The sequence below is a fragment of the Podarcis melisellensis genome, assembly GCF_964234715.1.
Source record: "Podarcis melisellensis genome assembly, chromosome: 8".
NCBI classification, from domain to species: domain Eukaryota; kingdom Metazoa; phylum Chordata; class Lepidosauria; order Squamata; family Lacertidae; genus Podarcis; species Podarcis melisellensis.
In genome coordinates, this window is record NC_138540.1 from 3,105,710 (window position 1) to 3,123,766 (window position 18,057).

Sequence of the window (18,057 nt, forward strand, 5' to 3'; positions counted from 1 at the left end):
GAAAAGAGTGTTTGTGATGACCAGCTTGTTCTCTTGACAGAACTCTATTAGCCTTTGCCCTGCTTCGTTTTGAATTCCAAGGCCAAACTTGCCAGTTGTTCCTTTTATCTCTTGATTCCCTACTTTAGCATTCCAGTCCCCTATAATGAGAAGACCATCCTTCTTTGGTGTCACTTCTATAAGGTCTTGTAAGTCTTCATAAAATTGGTCAATTTCAGTTTCTTCAGCACCAGTAGTTGGTGCATAAACTTGGATTACTGTGATGTTAAAAGGTCTGCCTTGGATTCGTATCGAGATCATTCTATCATTTTTGAGATTGCATCCCAGTACAGCTTTCGCCACTCTTTTTTTGACTATGAGGGCCACTCCATTTCTTTTACGGGTTTCTTGCCCACAGTAGTAGATATGATGGTCATCCGAACTGAATTCACCCATTCCCGTCCATTTTAGTTCACTGATGCCCAGGATGTCAGTATTTATTCTTGCCATCTCATTTTTGACCACCTCCAACTTACCCAGGTTCATGGTTCTTACATTCCAGGTCCCTATGCAATATTTTTCTTTACAGCATTGGACTTTCCTTTCGCTTCCAGGCATATCCGCAACTGGACGTCCTTTCAGCTTTAGCCCAGCCGCTTCATCAGCTCTGGATCTACTTGTACTTGTCCTCCGCTCTTCCCCAGTAGCATGTTGGACGCCTTCCGACCTGAGGGGCTCATCTTCCAGCGTCATTTTATATGCCTGTTGTCTTTGTCCATGGAGTTTTATTGGCAGGGATACTGGAGTGGCTTGCCAGTTCCTCCTCCAGGTGGATCACGTTTGGTCAAAACTCTCCACTATGACCCGTTCATCTTGGGTGCCCTGCTCGGCATAGTTCATAGCTTCTCTGAGTTATTCAAGCCCCTTCGTCACAGCAAGGCAGTGATCCATGAAGGAAGGAACTCAACACTATCCTGGTCTAATAACATTTAACATGATTTTCCTGTTCCCAGTTCTGGTTCTGATCTGCACTTATCAGTGAATATCTCTGGAAGACGTAGAACTCTCCCAGCTGTTCTTGTAAACATTCATGTCATCAGAAGCAAATGTTTCCTTCCTGGCAAGCATTTCCTTCGCCCGTTAGGACCTCCACCCCTCTCATTTTGCCCCTCCTCATTCCCATTTGTATAAAAGGGCGTATGGGATTCTCCACAGACTTACAGGAGGGACACCAGAGCTCTTTCCTCCACGCCCCAATAACAGTTTGCCAGCAACTCATTGAAAAACCAAGATGGTAAGTGGAATGCTTTGGGGACGGTTGGTACACAATTTTTTCTTTCATCTACTATAGGTTTAAATGGTGGAAAGGGGGATTTGAGGTGTGGAGAGGGGGTGTGCAAAGGCATTCAGAATTATGAGGATTGAGTACCTCACTTGCTGAGGCTTTCTCAGACTCCAGGCTTATCTGAAGGCTTATCCACCCTTACTTTTCCTCTGCTTTTTCCAGCCACAGTCTGTGCTTTATAGCAGGGGTAGGCAACCTAAGACTGGATGCGGCCCAATCACCTTCTCAATCCGACCCGCGGATGGTCTGGGAATCAGTGTGTATTTAAATGAGTAGAATGTTTCCTTTTATTTAAAATGCAACTCTGGGTTGTTTGAGGGGCATAGGAATTTGTTCATCTTTTCTTCCAAAATATAGTCCAGCCCACCACAAGGTCTGAGGGACGGTGGACCGGCCCACGGCTGAAAAAGGTTGCTGACCCCTGCTTTATAGCTTTAGAGCTCACATTTGGGGATCAAATCCAAAGACGGGATGGCTTTTGTAATTCTGGAACTGTCCCTGGAAAATCAGAGCCTTTGGAGGTTATGCCTTCTCTCTATCCAGACCCCCATTCAGACCAGTGCTCACAACATTATGTAGCTATAAATATGATAACACCATTTTGAATGATTTGTGCATGTGTCAAAAAAAATTAAAAAAAAATCATTCCAGTAGCACCTTAAAGACCAACTAAGTTAGTTCTTGGTATGAGCTTTCGTGTGCATGCACACTTCTTCAGATACACGAAATGTATCTGCACACGAAAGCTCATACCGATGCGCATGCACACGAAAGCTCATACCAAGAACTAACTTAGTTGGTCTTTAAGGTGCTACTGGAAGGAATTTTTTTTTTTATTTTGACTATGGCAGACCAACACGGCTACCTATCTGTAACTTGTGCATGTGTGTGTCTGTTTTGCAGAAAATCATCTTGAGCCTGACTGCCTTGTCTTTGACACTTGCCTTGTGTCAGGGATCCTGCATGTTTCGCGAGCCCAAAGCAGAGATTAAAGATGGTAAGTTAAGAACAGCAGCAGCAACAACAAATGATGTTGTCAAGCAGTCTATTCATTTAGCCAAATCAGTATTTAATGTTGGGAAATGTGTTCCTGACCAGAGATTTTTTAGCATACACCTACCAAATCTGCTCTTGCAGAACTAGAACACAGACCAAAATGCAGCTACTTTCAAAATCTACACTTCTCCGGATGTTGTGATGCTGCTCAGAGTCTAAAATGACCTGACGCTGCTCTCGTCTCATCTTCTCATTGATGAGTCCCTGCTTAAGCTGTTACTTTTATTATGTATTTTGTGTTTTTTAGATTGTATTTTTAGGTTGTGAACTGCCCTGAGGATGATATATAAATAGTAACAATAATAATAACTGATAGAAATTGAAACGGCCAGATTCCCCATCCACAGGGCACCCCATTCACTCCCACCCTGTTTTAAGCTTGGAACCACCGTCTGCAGACGCAAGCAGGAGACTGCAGGGCCGCAGTATAAGCAAGACAGACGTCCAGGGTCACTACCTTTCTGGTCAGCAACCAAGACCTGCAAGAATAAAGGTGGCAAAGATTCCCACTGCTCTTCTCCATGTCAGGAAACGCTTTACCTATTACATTTTCAAGTATCAGGCTGCGGTCAGAAGCACAGGAGGAGTTGGACAAGTGGACAAGTTGCAGCCACTGTGCTTCTCTTGCACAGTCTCTGCATTGTGCATTGTGCTGAGCAGCAGCTTCTGATTTCACGAGCTGTTTGGCAGCAGATGTTAAATGTATGGGATTTCTCTCCCTAGGTCAGCCGGTGCTGTCCACTGAGTGTACTGATCCCATTGATGGGAGCAAGCATCCATTACACACCAAGTGGAATACACCAAACTGCATGGAATGCACATGTAGTGAAAAGGGAATGCTGTGCTGTTCCAGGTAAGCCAAATACCCAGAATGGCACTGGGTCTATTAATCTCAAATTATTTTGCCCCGTTCTCTCTGGAAGATCTTCTGCTCAATAAACATTCATGGACGGGATTAGCTGAAGAGGGGTGTCCCAATTAATCTTTACATCTGAAGATATGTTGCATAAAATTGAGCATGTCCAGAGTGCCTTTCCAATCATCCGATGACCAGGCGTTCGCTGTGTTGAAGCTTGGACTTTGGGATCTCCCTGAGTCCCAGATCCTCTCATCCGGAGACCACCTAGGAGTTGGTGCTGGGGAGAGGGACCCCGATGCACCCAAAGGAAGAGGACCCCTCCTCTTTCCTGCACCTTCCTGTCTCCTTCTGTCTCCCTCCTGGCTGGCCTCTTGGTTTTGCACCAACATTTTGCTGCACCCTTTTTTCTGCATGGGTGTTGCCCTCAACCACTGCAAACATAGTGGGGGGAGGGTCATCGTACAGCAACATGCAATGGCATATTGTGCAAGACATGTCCTTTGTGCATTGGTCCTTTGTGCTTGGTTTTCCCTGGATGGAGCAAACATCTTGCAAAACTGCTTTTCTGCCAGGCAGTTCCAATCATTCTTGGCATGTCCTAAGCGAGCAGGAGAATGGAGCGCTCCTCTACAAGATCTCCATAAGCTCAGGGAAGCCTTAGTTTACACATTCTTCTTCTTCTTTTTAGGCACTTTGATCTTGTCGAACGTCAGGGATGTAAAGCACTGTTCAATCCAAACAAATGTGAATATGTTTTCTATAAACTGGATGATTTCTCCAAACCCTGTCCCTGAGCTTTACAAATCCCACCCAAATTCCTTTCGTGTAAAAGAATCTGAATAAATCAGTCATAAATAAATCAGTCATCAATCAATCAATCAATCAATAAATGAAATAAATCATTTCAGTGTTTATCTGTTGTCTTTGCTTGATATCACTACTTGCAAAATTTGGTACATATCATAATGAAAGTTATAGACATGCCTATCTCAGCTATCAGCAGCTATTTAGATACTAATGGATTATTAACTATTGCTTAATTTGAAATAAGTTGTTTATTTTAAAGTTATTGTGACTTTTTGTATTGGATCAGATACAAGTCACTCACCAATCACAATTCTGACTTGGCTGAACCCCCTGACAGACAGGAGCGGCCAGGCTGGCTCATTTAACAGAGGTTGCTTAGAACATGCACATTGTGCTTCATAACCTTCTGCCTAGGAGGGTTAGAGACTCGCCACTCGCCTTTTAACATTTATTTTTATTATATTTGTATACTGCCCTCCACCCAAAGATCTCAGGGTGGTTGAGAGCATAAAAATACAAAATACCTACTAAAAACAGGAGGAGAAAAAGAAAAGGAAAAGTAAAGTACCTCTCCCGCCCACTGGACCTCTTGGGAAGGAGGCACATGAAGATGATTGTAGGGTCCGGGTAGTGTCAGGCTTTGGGGGATCAGATCCCTCCCACGGTGGCAGCCAAGAGGCAGAGAAAGGATGAACGTTCTTACCAAGCCATTTATTCAGTAATTCACAAAGCGTGACAAAGGAATGCAGTCTTCCCTAAATAACGGCATTGCTCCCTCCAGGTCTCCCCTATTCTACGTCACTGAGCTGAGCTGTCTGCCTCTGAGCTCTCTGTTCTGCTACCCTTGATGCCCACCTGGCCCCGGAAGGGGGGCTGGCCAGGAATCCTTTCCAAGGACACGGAGTCTGTCAGCTGTCTCTCCCCTGGTGCTGCTGCTACTTCCTGCTCTTCCTCTCCCAATATTTCCCAGCTTCTCCCCTCTGCAGCCTCTCGGTTATGCCCTTCTGCAAACCACTGTTCTGAATCTATACTGCCCTCCTGTTCTCAGGTTGGTTCAGGAGAAGGGGGGGTTCCCCACCATTCCTCCTTAGTCCAGCCCCTGACCGGTAGGAGAGAGTCAATCCTTGGTATCGTGATCCTGAGCCCTTTAAGGCTGGCAGGCAGCAACACAAGCAACAGGCAATTCCTGCACTCTTCTCCATCCAAACAAACACTTTTTTTTTTTAAAAAAAGGAAAGTAGCCGCCTGTCACTCCCGCATGTGGCTTGCAGGCAGCAAAACTGAACAATTAGAGCAGCGAGCATGACATATACACCCCTTTCCAAAAACTCCTGTATGGCTAGAGCAGCTGCCTGGCCAGGATGTGGCAAACCAGCCCTGGCACCCCTCCCTGCTTTTCAAAAGCCCCTGCCTACAAGAGAATGTCTCCAGCCCCTTTTGGTTAAGCAGCAAAGCAAAGAGAAGGCAAATGGGAATGGTACCTTTCAGGTCTCCCACTTTTTCAAAAGGCAGCCCAAGCAGGAGAAGTGAAATGAACTTCTCCCACCCTTTGGGATGACGCAGAAGGGTGCCCAGGCTTCCAACAGAGTTGCTACTGCTGCAAACCCTAGGAAGGAAAAACAAAGAAGCTGTGGTCCTACTTCTGCTAATGGTAAGACATGCTGGACATTTTCTCCTTTCCCTGGAGAAATTCAATGAAATCCCACTTTCTCTGCCCATAAATAAGCTGGAGGAGTTTTAAAGACTGTTGCTCAAAGCTCTGTTTCAAATATTCCTGAAGAGGCTTCTGTTGCCATTCTTCAAAATGAACACAAACTAAAGTCTGAAGCAAATATTTTCTTCTCGATAACTTTTTTTTTATTTTTTTGACACATTAGTACACCAGAACTGCAACATGAAGGAGGCATCTCCTCAGCTTAATCTCTGGCCCCATATCTGCATACATTTGGGAGGCAGATTCCCTGGAGTCACTTGCAAGGAACAGCCCTTGGAGAAGCAGCTGTGTCTTAGCCGGAAGGATTTGTGCATCGAAAAGCCAGGATGGTAAGCAGAATTGTAATAATAATAATAATAATAATAATAATAATAATAATAATAATAATATGTCACCCATCTGGATTGTCCCAGCCACTCTGAGCGCCTTACAACAAATTATGGTTTTATGTGTTAGTGTATCCAACAGTTTCTTACAATTGGATCTTGTAAAATGCTGGAAAAGTTGCAGTGGAAAGGCAGATTTACACGGATCAGCAGTGAAAGGATAAGGTGCTTGAACGTTTCTCTGTCCTCTTTGACCTTTGGACCATCTACTGTCTGCCCTGCATTCATCCTGTGCCTGCAGACCTTTCATTGTTTCCTGATGGTTTCTTTGGAACTTTGCAGAAGATTGGTTTGGGTTTGTTTTTTTAATAAAAACTAGATTTTAGAAGTAGGCTTCTGAAAACCTTTACAAATCAAGTTAACTAGCATAACATTTATGCAGAATTCATTTTTTCTTGGGAGAGGAGTCACAAACACACCCAACACAGATTCTGGGTATTTTGGGGTGGTAATTATGTGCCATTTTTAAAAAAATGCTCAGTCTCTCAGTATTAGCCTCAACACAAGTTTGCAGAGGCCCAGTTTTGGGGCTGGAGTGGGGGCAGTTCAGAGACCAGGGGCAGCAGCTGCGGTTGCCCAGAGGACTCCCAAGGAGAGGGGAGAAGAGGAGGCTGAGGGAACCCTCCACAAGGGAGGGGCTGCCAGCTCTGCAGGCAAGAGGTGACACAACTGAGCTCCTGAGCCCCACAGGAGTCCGCAGAAAGAATGTAGTTGGTCAAGGAAGCTGTGGACTCAAAAAGGCTGAAAACCTCTGCTCTAGCCAATTATCCCAAACTGTCTTTGACGCTGAAAAAACACACACAACCACAGTATAGCTCAACTCTTGTTTCTTGGGTAGCTCATTGACAGTGCCAGAATGAGGGTGGTGTAGGCAGTTCCCCCATCCAGGTATTAATAACCTATACTTCTATGGGTACCTACTCAAAGTTAAACCCTGGGTTATTGAGTCACCACAACTATGACATAATGCACTTGAGAGTATGCGCTGAATGGAAGGCAGGAGGCAGAAGGGTGCCAAATGAATCTTTGGGGCGCCAAATTTTGTCCTCGCTCCGTGCGCCATATTCCTAAAGTCTGCCCCTGCCACTGAGTGGGAAGCCTTTTTGTGCATCTCAACTGAGCTGAAGTTCCTCCTCCTTGTGCTTGTTTTTCAGAAAGATCTCCTCAGCCTGACTGTCCTCTGTTTCAGCCTGGCTTCCTGCTGTGGATTCTGCTTCCAAGAAGTGCATAAAATAAGGGTTAGAAATGGTAAGGCTACAGTGGGTGACTACCCGTTCCTTTTGTTAGGGAGATTGCTGGCCAGTGGTCCTTAAGGGCCCATGTGGGGTGGTCAGTTTACTAAAGACAGTCCTCTATCTGGAGGGGGTCAGGGACAGTTCTCTAGATGAAGAAGCCCTCTTTTGGAAGGAATGGCTGGTCCAAGATCAGTTCAAAGAAAAATTAGAGCAGGGGCCCTGAAGTTGCTCACCAACAATGAGCACCTAGGAAGCCAACCGGTTAGCCATACATATACATTGCACCTATACATATACAATAGCAGGTGCAAAGTTTGTGCAAATCTGTGCCCTCTGTTAGTAATGTCTTTTTTTATAATAATATTTATTAGAGTTTTGTTTAAACAATAAAAAACATGCAGAATAACATACAGTTTTCCAATATCCACATTTCATTCTCCTCATTGGACTTCCTCACAACTCTTGTTCCTGCATTCCAAACTCTTAAATTTTGCCAGCAATTTATTAACTTGTTTCAATTCCTATAATGTAATTTTCCCATATTAAATCTCAAATTTTATAAAATTTAGATCACCCTTTTAAAGACTTAGTTTTAACATACTATTTATCCAAAATTTGTCTTTTCTTTTCATTGCATTTAAATTCATATTCCTTATAACTAATTTGTTGGAACCATGTTGTTGCTAGTCTTACATCCTTCTTAACATTCATACAATTTGCAATGTTTTTGTAGATAGTCCTTAAATTTCTTCCAGTCCTCCTCCACCAGTTCTTCTCCCTGTTAGTAATGTCTTTCCTCTTTTTTGTGATCCATTAGTGGCCACTCATTGATATCTCTTTAGAGGAGCAAACTGTTAGATCAGGGGTCAGCAAACTTTTTCAGCCGTGGGCCGGTCCACCATCCCTCAGAACATGTGGTGGGCCGGACTGTATTTTGAAAAAATATATGAACGAATTCCTATGCCCCACAAATAACCCAGAGATTCATTTCAAATAAAAGGACACATTCTACTCATGTAAAAAGACGCTGGTTCCTGGACTGTCCACGGGCCGGAGTGAGAAGGCAATTGGGCCGCATCCAGCCCCCAGGCCTTAGGTTGCCTACCCCTGTGTTAGATGGTTTCCTGTTGATAAAGAGATGCCCTTGAATGTGCCAAGGTCAGAGGCAGTGTCCCTCTGAACAGCACTCCATGCCACCCAGTGCAGGCATGGGGGGGGGAGCGAGGGGGTGAAGGACAAATGAAGCCCACCCAGCCCCCACCAAAGTGACACCAGCCCCAAGTGGCATGGCTGTTGCACCCCCCCCCCAGCTCTGAACCTTGTGAGGCTCACACAAGGCTGGGATTGAAGGGCGCATGGCTGCCGCGTCCCCGCACCCCCTCCCTGAGCAGCCTTGCAAAGCTCGGATCGAGGGAGGACGGCACAAGAAGGGCACAACAGCCATGGCATGCTGGGGGGCCTGCATTGGGGCACCTGCTTCACACCCCTTCAGAAACCTGCGCCAAGGGCCATGGCCCCCCCTCTGGCTCTTCAATCTCCAGAGTTCATTTTATTTATTTATTTAGAGAGAGAGAGCGTGCAAGTTTTTAGCATTTGTAGATCAATATGTTCGCAGATGTATTAATCATTTTATTGCTTGCTGGTGTCCTTTTGGAGAAAGGATGAGATATAAACAAAATTAAAAATAAAATAAAATAAAATGATATGCAGGTGCTATTCCCATCATTTTTAAAAAAGTGAAAAGCTTACCTACTTCCACCTTTCAATTATTTATTTTATTTGGAGTATTTGCTTTGCTCTCATCTCTCTCTTGAAAAAATCCCATGGACATCAGTAGGAGTTCCTATCTCCAAGTCTCTCTCCCCCCCCCCCATAGATCACTTTATTTGGGTCATTCCATTGCCTGCTGGTAGGTGGAGAGGCTTGGTGGAACCTTGACCAGTTAGGCAAGAGTGGGAGATGGATGAGGTCCCCCCTGCACAATTCTTTAAGGTGCCAGATATTATCCCCATGTCTCTTTGTGACTATGGCCTGGTTCAGATGCTCAGTGGCCCTGGCAGGATTGCCTGAGTCTGAGGCCACTGCCATTTGCACATGCTCACATCATCTTGGAAACATGGCTCTGTGAATGCACCTGCATGTCTCAGCCCCATGGAGGCCCAAGGATTCTCCTCATGAGGCTCCATGCTCCCTCACATGGGGCAAACAAAGGAGCATGTGAGATATTTGTGCAACAGGCATCATTTTGATTTTTTTTTTAATATAAATATTTATTAAGGTTTTGAATACAAGTAGACAAATAATAAACAATATAACATATATCATAACATAGTTTCACAACTTCTTTGGACTCCCTCACGTCTCCCGCTCCCACTTTCATCATTATAAATTTTTACCAGCAATTTATCATCTTGTTTACATTCTAGTGTCCCACACATTTAATTGTAGTCTAATAATTCTCCAAAAGGTTTATGTTTTCTCAATCTCACTTATCATCCTAATTCCATCTAGTTTAGTGGTGCTCAATTATTTATGATCTAGCATCCTGCTTACCATTCAACCAAATTACAATATTTTTGTAAGTAAATCTTAAATTTCTTCCAGTCCTCTTCCACCCTCTCCTCTCCCAGGTCTCGGATTCTGCCGGTCATCTCAGCCAGTTCCATATTGTCTATCAGTTGCATCTGCCATTCTTCCAGTGTGGGTAGATCTTGGGTTTTCCAATGCTTAGCGATGAGTATCCTTGCTGCCGTTGTTGCATACAGGAAAAAAGTTCTGTCCTTCTTTATCACCCTCTGGCCGACAATACCCAGGAGGAAGGCCTCTGGTTTCTTAGGGAAGGTATACTTAAATACCTTTTTCAGCTCATTATATATCATTTCCCAGAATGCCTTCACTCTAGGGCATGTCCACCAGAGGTGAAAGAATGTTCCTTCATTTCCTTTGCATTTCCAGCATTTGTTATCAGACAAATGGTATATTTTGGCAAGTTTAACTGGGGTCATGTACCATCTATAAATCATTTTCATTACATTTTCCTTCAACGCATTACATGCAGTGAAGTTCAACCCAGTGGTCCACAACCTTTCCCAGTCCTCAAACATAATATTATACCCAATGTCCTGTGCCCACTTTATCATAGCCGATTTAACCATTTCATCTTGTGTATTCCATTTTAACAGCAAGTTATACATTCTTGAAAGTACCTTAGTCTTTGGTTCTAACAATTCTGTTTCCAATTTCGATTTCTCCACCTGGAACCCTAACTTCTTGAACAGGCATCATTTTGAATACAGTTATCTTGTGTCTGGTTTCCCTGTTTGATGCTAACATGATAAAAAAGCAACAACAGCTCCATAAAGGAAGCAGCGGAAAGTTTCTTTCTTGTTTCCTTTTCAAACAAAGAAGCTCATCTAATTTCTCTAGCAAGTGTCCTTCATGCATTCCATGGCAGTATCTGTTTCACAGCTTAAGCCTGGGAATGTGGGAGCTATTATGTAGATTCCTGGTGACATAAGCCTTCTTTCATGAAACCCATTTCCCTTGCCTTAAAATTCCCTGGTGTCCAGGGGATTCCCGACACTGAGAGCATGTTATATATATAAAAATAGCTAGTAAATGATTGCATCACATAGCAAGGAAGTGTATACGCTGTGTTTAGAACCCCACAACCTGATTCCCTTTTGCCTATCAGGTGTTTAGTGGGGTGCATCTGAAAGGGGGAAAAGGTTTGACCTTGTGCAAAGTGTGCAATTACCGTACATTTCCTGGGTTTCATTGATACTTGGAGGTTGATGCTATTGCCAAGGAGATTGGTGGGATTTCTTCTCCCCCACCCCAGGTGAACTCCTGCGTCCAAGTGAGTGTACGGATATATATGACGGGAGCCAGCATCCATTGGGAACTGCCTGGAATACAGCTGAGTGCATGCGATGTGAATGCAAGGAAGGAGGAATGGAATGCTGTGCCAGGTAGGCAAAAACCCTGAGTGGGATTGGATTTATTCACCCTTTTGAAAGCAGGGCATTAGGAGTAGAAGCAGCAGCTCCTCTCTCCCACTGCACATAGGGCAGGGCCTTTAGAAGTGGGAGGTCAACAGTAGGTGGCTCCAGAACCAGCTAATTTTAGCTTTGCCTCCATGTTGCTTCCTGCTGAGTTTTGCTGAGACTAAGGAGGAGGAAGCTGCCAAGGCAGTGCCACCCCTGGACTGATTGGCAAGTAGGCAGGCAGGTTTGGTCAGACTGAGGTGGGTGGGTCAGGGCATTTGCCCTAATGGACCAGCCTCCACCAGGCAGGGCAAAGAGCAGTTGGAAGGAGAGCTTGTAGCCTCTGTAGGCGGGTGGAGATTTCTACCCTCATTTGTGAGGGTAGCACATGCCCAGCTCTGACGATAATTCTGCATATGGATCCAAATAGTTCCTTCCTTAGTATTCCTCAAAAAAGAAACAACAAGCCATGATACCCTCAGCATCATAGCCTTATACAGAGTCAGACCATTGGTCCATTTACAGTGCTCAGCACTGTCTGCTGTGACTGGCACTGGCTTTGCAGGGTTTCAGGCGGGGGCAGGTAGGCTGGCCCTCCCTGGAGAATCCCACAACCTCTTTTAGTGCTCAGCTCTGCTCCAGAAAGTACAAAGAGGGGTCTGAGCACAGTGCAGAGTCACTTTGCCTCAACATTGCAGGATAGTCCCTGGCCCTAAGCTAGCTGGGACTGTGTAGCTGACCACCAACACTATGAATTGGAACCAGAAACAGACTGGAAGCCAATGCAACTGATATAAGACCAGTATAACATGGTCTTAAAAACATACACCAGAAAGCAAAGCAACTGTTGCCTTTTGTCCAAAGCTGCAGTTTCTGAACATTCTCCCAGGGCAGCTCCAGGTAAAGCATGTTGTAGTCATTGAGGTAGGAGATGATGAGGTGATACAGGAATGGATGCAGGTGGTACATCAGCTGCAGGTGGGCAAAATGCTCCTGGGCACACCAGCCACCCAGGCATGCAGGAGCATTGCCAAATCCAGGAGCACTCCCCAAACTCTCTTGATAGACAGGGATGGGGAACTTTAAGATTGGAGGTCAAATGTGACCCTGCAGTTGTCTCTTTCTGGCCCTCAGGACCTTGGCAAGGCCATGGCTCATCCTGGTCATGTCCTGTACTCCTTTCAAGTGATGTTGCCTCTCTGAAATGGGACTTTGTTGTCTGGAAAGAGAAAAGTTCTGGCTTCTGCCTGGCTGGAACATAGCCTGTGATACAAAGGAAAGAGGCTCATCCTTTGCTCTGCGCACTTTAGCCAGCACTAACCTGTGCCCCTCCCCAAGTTGCCCATTGGGGAATGCAGCCCTCAACTTGAAAAGGATTCTTCACCCTGTTGTAAATCCTTATTAAGTATCTTTATGAAAAGGTGGTCCATATATGATTTAAAAATAGAATTTTTCTTTTTCTTTTCAGATATGGCGGCATTCTAGATGTTGTAGGATGCAAAGCAGTGATTGATCCAGAAACGTGCCAGTATAAGTTATATAAGCTTGATGACCCCACAACACTGTGTGCCTATTAATTTCCAGAGGGTCCTGGCAGTGTCCTCCCTGGGAGTTCACTCTCTTTTGAAGTGGCCTCTGGACAGACCCACTTTGGGGACTGTTTTAAGCCTCACCTTCCATGTGTCTCACCTGCCGAACAGCGAAACAAGGGACCGGCTTGCTAAATGCTAAAACAACAGCAGCAGATTCTCACTCCCAGTAGAGAACATAAGTGATCTTCAGTTGTGGGGATGGCTTTCAACCCAAGAGCCACATCCCCTCCCCACAGGGCCAGTGGGCGGGGGAGAGGGACAAAGTTGGTGCAGCAATAGATGTGAACCTGACCTTTGTACCACAGGCTACATTCCAGTCCCACAAATCTAGGGTGTCTCCCCCATCTTCCCCACATATCTCTCTATCCAAACAATCTGTTCAGAATCACATTCTTGCAGATCAAAGCATTTGAGGAGGGGGCAGAGCAGGGGGCAGGGGGCAGGGGGCAGAGAGGGTGTGGCCTGAGAAGGAGACAGGATTCGGGGAGATCCTGACATGGGATGGATAGCGAGGCCTCCAGGGTTGCCTGGATCCCCTAGGCCTGCAGACCCACCACCACCACCTAAGGAACACTGACACCATTGGTTACCAGATATAAAAGATAAAAAGACTTTATCACAGAAGAACATCTTGGAAACATTTTCAACTACAGTAGTCTGACTAGGAAAAACTGGCAGGCACATGTTAGGACACCTACAGCAAGTTCCTTTGCATGTTTACTTTGAAGTAAGTCCCCTCTGTTCCTTGTGGTGGAAGTGAAGAGAGTTGGACCTGGTTTCACAGCTCTCTGTGCAGAAGAGCACATTCCTCTGTGGCCTACCCTCATGCCCGATGCCCTCCTGTTTCTTTGCTACCGGAATAAAACAACTTGATTTGTAATTCAAGGCAGCCTTCGCAACCTCCAATCTGTGTTGTAGTTAGCAATAAATATGGAGGAGGGGAAGTCAGATAAAAGCCAAACATGCTCTGTTGTTTCAGCTGTAGCAGGAGAATGAAAGCAAATCCCCGCCCTATAGTTAAAGCACATTCAATGCACACAGCTGCCCCCCAAGAATCCTGGGAACTGTAGTCCCCCCCCCCCCCCACGGAGCTATACAGTAGGACATTGGAAAAGAAGCAAAGAAAATAAAGGGACTGTCTGGATGCTGTTATGTTTCTCATTTCTATAGTGAACGAATAAAAGCTAATCTTCACACTGGTCTCCATTGATATCTTTTCTTTAAAATGTTACTGTCATTTGATAGTTTCATCACTGCAGCTATTTTCCATGCTGTTTATTCCATGAGTAATCAAGAGTCACACCAAACATATTTTAGTTGCACACAATAATTTGTGGATTTTAATTCATTCCATTTATCCATTAATCCATATCCTTGTCTTTCAAAATATCCAGATTGCATGCTTCAGGATGAAGAAGCAGTTAGAAATAGTGGCATATGAAGGGCAGAGCAATCCTCCCCTCCCCATCCTAATACCCAACCCAATGCTTTCAGGGGTTAGGATTCAGTGCAGCTGCTCCTCCCCTTCACTGGGATCCCCTGGGCTGTGCCAGCAGGGGAGGGGGCACCTTCAAAGAGGTGCCAATCTGCCAAAAGTGTGGAAGAGTGCATGCAACCCCTGGCAACAGCTGCTGCAAAATGGGGCAGGGCAGGTGATGGATCAACTGCATACAAGTTGTGTCCATTTCCTGGGCAGGAGCCCAATCCAGACTGGATTAACCAAGGAACTGGTGCAGTGAAAAGGGAATAATATATATACACCTCCTTCTCTCTCTCTCTCTCTCTCTCTCTCTCTCTCTCTCTCTCTCTCTCTCTCTCTCTCTCTCTCTCTCTTTCTCTTTCTCTTTCTCTCTCTCCCTCTCTCCTTCTGCTGTAGATGTAGTTTAGCAGGGGGCAGCAAGGTTTATCTTGCCTGGGCCAGATTGGTCCCACAGAGATCCCTCCATGGGCTGGATTGTGTGTGTGTGTGTGTGTGAGCACGTGTGCCCGCGATTTTCAGCACTGCGGAAGTGAGTCCCTGCATCGCGCTGTGCCAGTTTAGCGCAGCGTGCAAGCAGGCGGCTCAGTTTGGGGACGGCTCGGGGGCTGGTCAAACGACCTCTGTGGGCCGCTTCTGGCCCATGGGCCTTAGGTTGCTGACCCCTGTAGTGGAGAATCCTCCACTGCTTGCCTTCCTGGTTAGACAGGAAATGCATTGTAAATGCAAAGGCATCTGCAGATGTTGTAGTGAACAAACCTGAGAGGCAGTGTTTAAAACTGGGATTAGGATCATGAAAGACGATAATCTGTGTTGTTTTTGGTAGCCTTCCAAACACTGCCCTGGGACAACTGGAATTCTACCCTGAGGAAAGTGTTGCCAAACAAAGTGAATTTGCACAACCCCCTTTCTAAAACCTGGCTTTTCAAGGAGGGGTGTTGGTGGCAGATCCTTGACTAGAACGGATGGACTGGGAGTCAGAGAGGACAGGGAATGTTTCTGAAGCCCATTTTGGCAAGACCAAATATAGTTGCATCATCACAACAATCTTACAGCATTTCCATAGAGAACAGATTAAAGATTTGGATATCTGGCCTTACTGAAACACAAAAGCATTAGTTGACTTTCTAGTTTTGCTGTGCAGATGGAAAGTCTTCATGGTGAGAAATGGCTCCTAAAGAAAATGAGTGTTCTATGGTAATGGCAGCAAGGAATCTACATTTATAAAAGGAGGAGAAGCCGAATGAAGAAAAAATGCTTTTTAAGCAGAGGTTGGATGGCCATCTGTCATGGGTGCTTTAGTTGAGATTCCTGCGATATCATTCTTATTAGTGGATGCAGAGGCCAATAAAGAAGCTGCCTACAGAGGCCTCCGCAGCCAACCGATGGTGCCCTTCTCCCAACCCCTTCACTTACCTGAAAGAGAGAGAGAGAGAGAGAGAGAGAGAGAGAGAGAGAGAGAGAGAAGCCATTCCTGCATGCATAGAATAGTCTCAGCAGGGGTGATGGCCAGTTTCCTGACAATGGAAATCAGTTTCTTATTATGGCTTCACCATTGTCACTTAAGCTTCTGAAGGCTTCAAATACAGTGGTACCTCTGGATGCGAACGGGGCTCTGGAACGGATCCCGTTCGCATCCAGAGCAGAATGCAACCCGCATCTGCGCATGCGCGATTCGCCGCTTCCGCGCATGTGCATGACATCATTTTGAGCATCTGTGCATGCACGAGTGGCAAAACCCAGAAGTAACCCATTCCGTTACTTCCAGGTTGCCGCGGAGCGCGACCCGAAAATGCTCAACCCGAAACTACTTCAACCCAAGGTATGACTGTAATAAGAATTTGCAAGATCATAACAGATGATTTCTCATCCTCTCAGAAAAGCAGAAGTTTCAGAAATAAGAAGCAGCTGGGATACGGTGCAATGACATGTACAAGACACACACTGTCTGAGGTTGCTCATGCATGCCATGCAGGCACATGGATGGGGTCCTGGTGGGGTCCATCACTCACTGATAGAGCACCTCCTTTGGGGGGAAGGGCTGCAGCTCGGCACCAGAGGGCACATCTGTCCATTTCATTTCCCCTCAGGTTCTCATTTTCCTAAGCCTCAATTTCGTCTTCCACATGTTAGGGAGATTGCTGGTTATTTAATGGCCTAGGTAGGCTGGTCAGTTTACTGAGGACAGTCCTCTATTATGCCCACAAGGCTCTATGCTATGGTTACCAGACATCCCCATTTCCTGGGGACAGTCCCCAATATACAAATCTGTCCCCCGATAAAATCTGTCCCCGGAATGTCCCCGGATTTCATTTAATCTCCCTGGATTTATATTTTAAGTGTTGTTGATTTATTAGCAGGGAATGAATGTTGTGTGATTAATTCAACAGCACAAGACACATCATACCTACGGGACCGCCTCTCCTGGTATGCCCCACAGAGGAACCTACGGTCTTCAAATAAAAACACCTTGAAGGTCCCAAGCCACAGAGAGGTTAGGCTGGTCTCAACTAGAGCCAGGGCTTTTTCGGCTGCGGCTCCAACCTGGTGGAACGCTCTGTCACAAGAGACAAGGGCCCTCCAGGACTTGACATCTTTCCGCAGGGCCTGCAAGACAGAGCTGTTCCACCTGGCCTTTGGTCAGGGCGCAGCCTGACTCCCTCCTTTGGCAATCTTTACAAAACTTTAGTTTATGGTTGCCATCAATTTTGATTTTAATTCATTTTATAATGTTTTATAATGTTGTACTGTTTTAGTGTTGTTAGCCGCCCTGAGCCCGGCTTCGGCTGGGGAGGGCGGGATATAAATAAAATTTATTATTATTATTATTACTTGTTCATTTTGCTTGCAATGTTTTCTTCCTGGCAAGCATTTTCTTGGCCAATTTGCTGGCCTTTTTTGACAGTATCCTTCTTGAGGTGAGGCCCTGGAGACAAATATCTAGAGCCATATCTCTTGGCGGGATAAAAATAAAACTTATTATTATTATTATTATTATTATTAGGGGACTTCCAGCAAGGCAAAATGGCGGGCGCCATGGCAGCGAACAGCTCCTGAAGCCAGCCAGAGCCAACTGCACTACCAGGCTGGCAGACTGCTGCTGTGGCCGCCACTGCCAAGGGGGAACTGGGGATGCCCGGCACGTCAAGTGGGGGGACCGCTGACACCCCCCTGTGACCCAAATCAAGCCAGGCGCAAGAGTATGTGGCCAACTGCCCAGTGGAGCTCTGGTGCCAGGAAAACCCTGGAGCCGACGCAGGGAGAAGGAGGAGTGGAGGAGAAGGAAGAGAGAGAAAGAGGAAGGAGAAAAAAGAGGGGAGCCCTGACCTTGCTGCACCACTGCTGCCTCTCAGGAGGAAAGGTAGGAGAGCACCAAGAGGGCAAGGACACGTGGCTGAGCCCAGGTCCGACCCGAGCCTACTCCACGGCAGCTAGCACTCCAAGAGAGCAAGCCGGAGTCCAGACTAAGGTCACATAACAGAGTAGACCACAGAAGAGAAGATATCTTTATTTTTTATTTTTTATTTTTCCCCCAAAATGAATTCTTATTGGTTTATCATTATATATACATATAAACAAATACAAAATGTAATACATAAATTACAAGTGTCATATCCAGTC

At 45.6% G+C, this 18,057-nt stretch overlaps 1 protein-coding gene and 2 long non-coding RNA genes across 3 annotated transcripts in view; all 3 read left to right on the forward strand.

Annotated features, from left to right (window-relative positions):
* LOC309375576 (small serum protein 2-like) overlaps window positions 1-18,057 on the forward strand; it is a 101,178-nt gene that overhangs the window by 42,456 nt on the left and 40,665 nt on the right. The window lies entirely within an intron of this gene.
* LOC309375580 lies at window positions 950-4,095 on the forward strand. The gene is made up of 4 exons (XR_014170954.1): window positions 950-1,273; window positions 2,228-2,321; window positions 3,104-3,233; window positions 3,928-4,095. It is a non-coding gene; the product is annotated as an uncharacterized lncRNA (long non-coding RNA).
* On the forward strand, window positions 5,585-13,081 carry LOC309375577. Its single transcript, XR_014170944.1, has 5 exons — window positions 5,585-5,697; window positions 5,924-6,089; window positions 7,301-7,394; window positions 11,223-11,352; window positions 12,836-13,081. It is a non-coding gene; the product is annotated as an uncharacterized lncRNA (long non-coding RNA).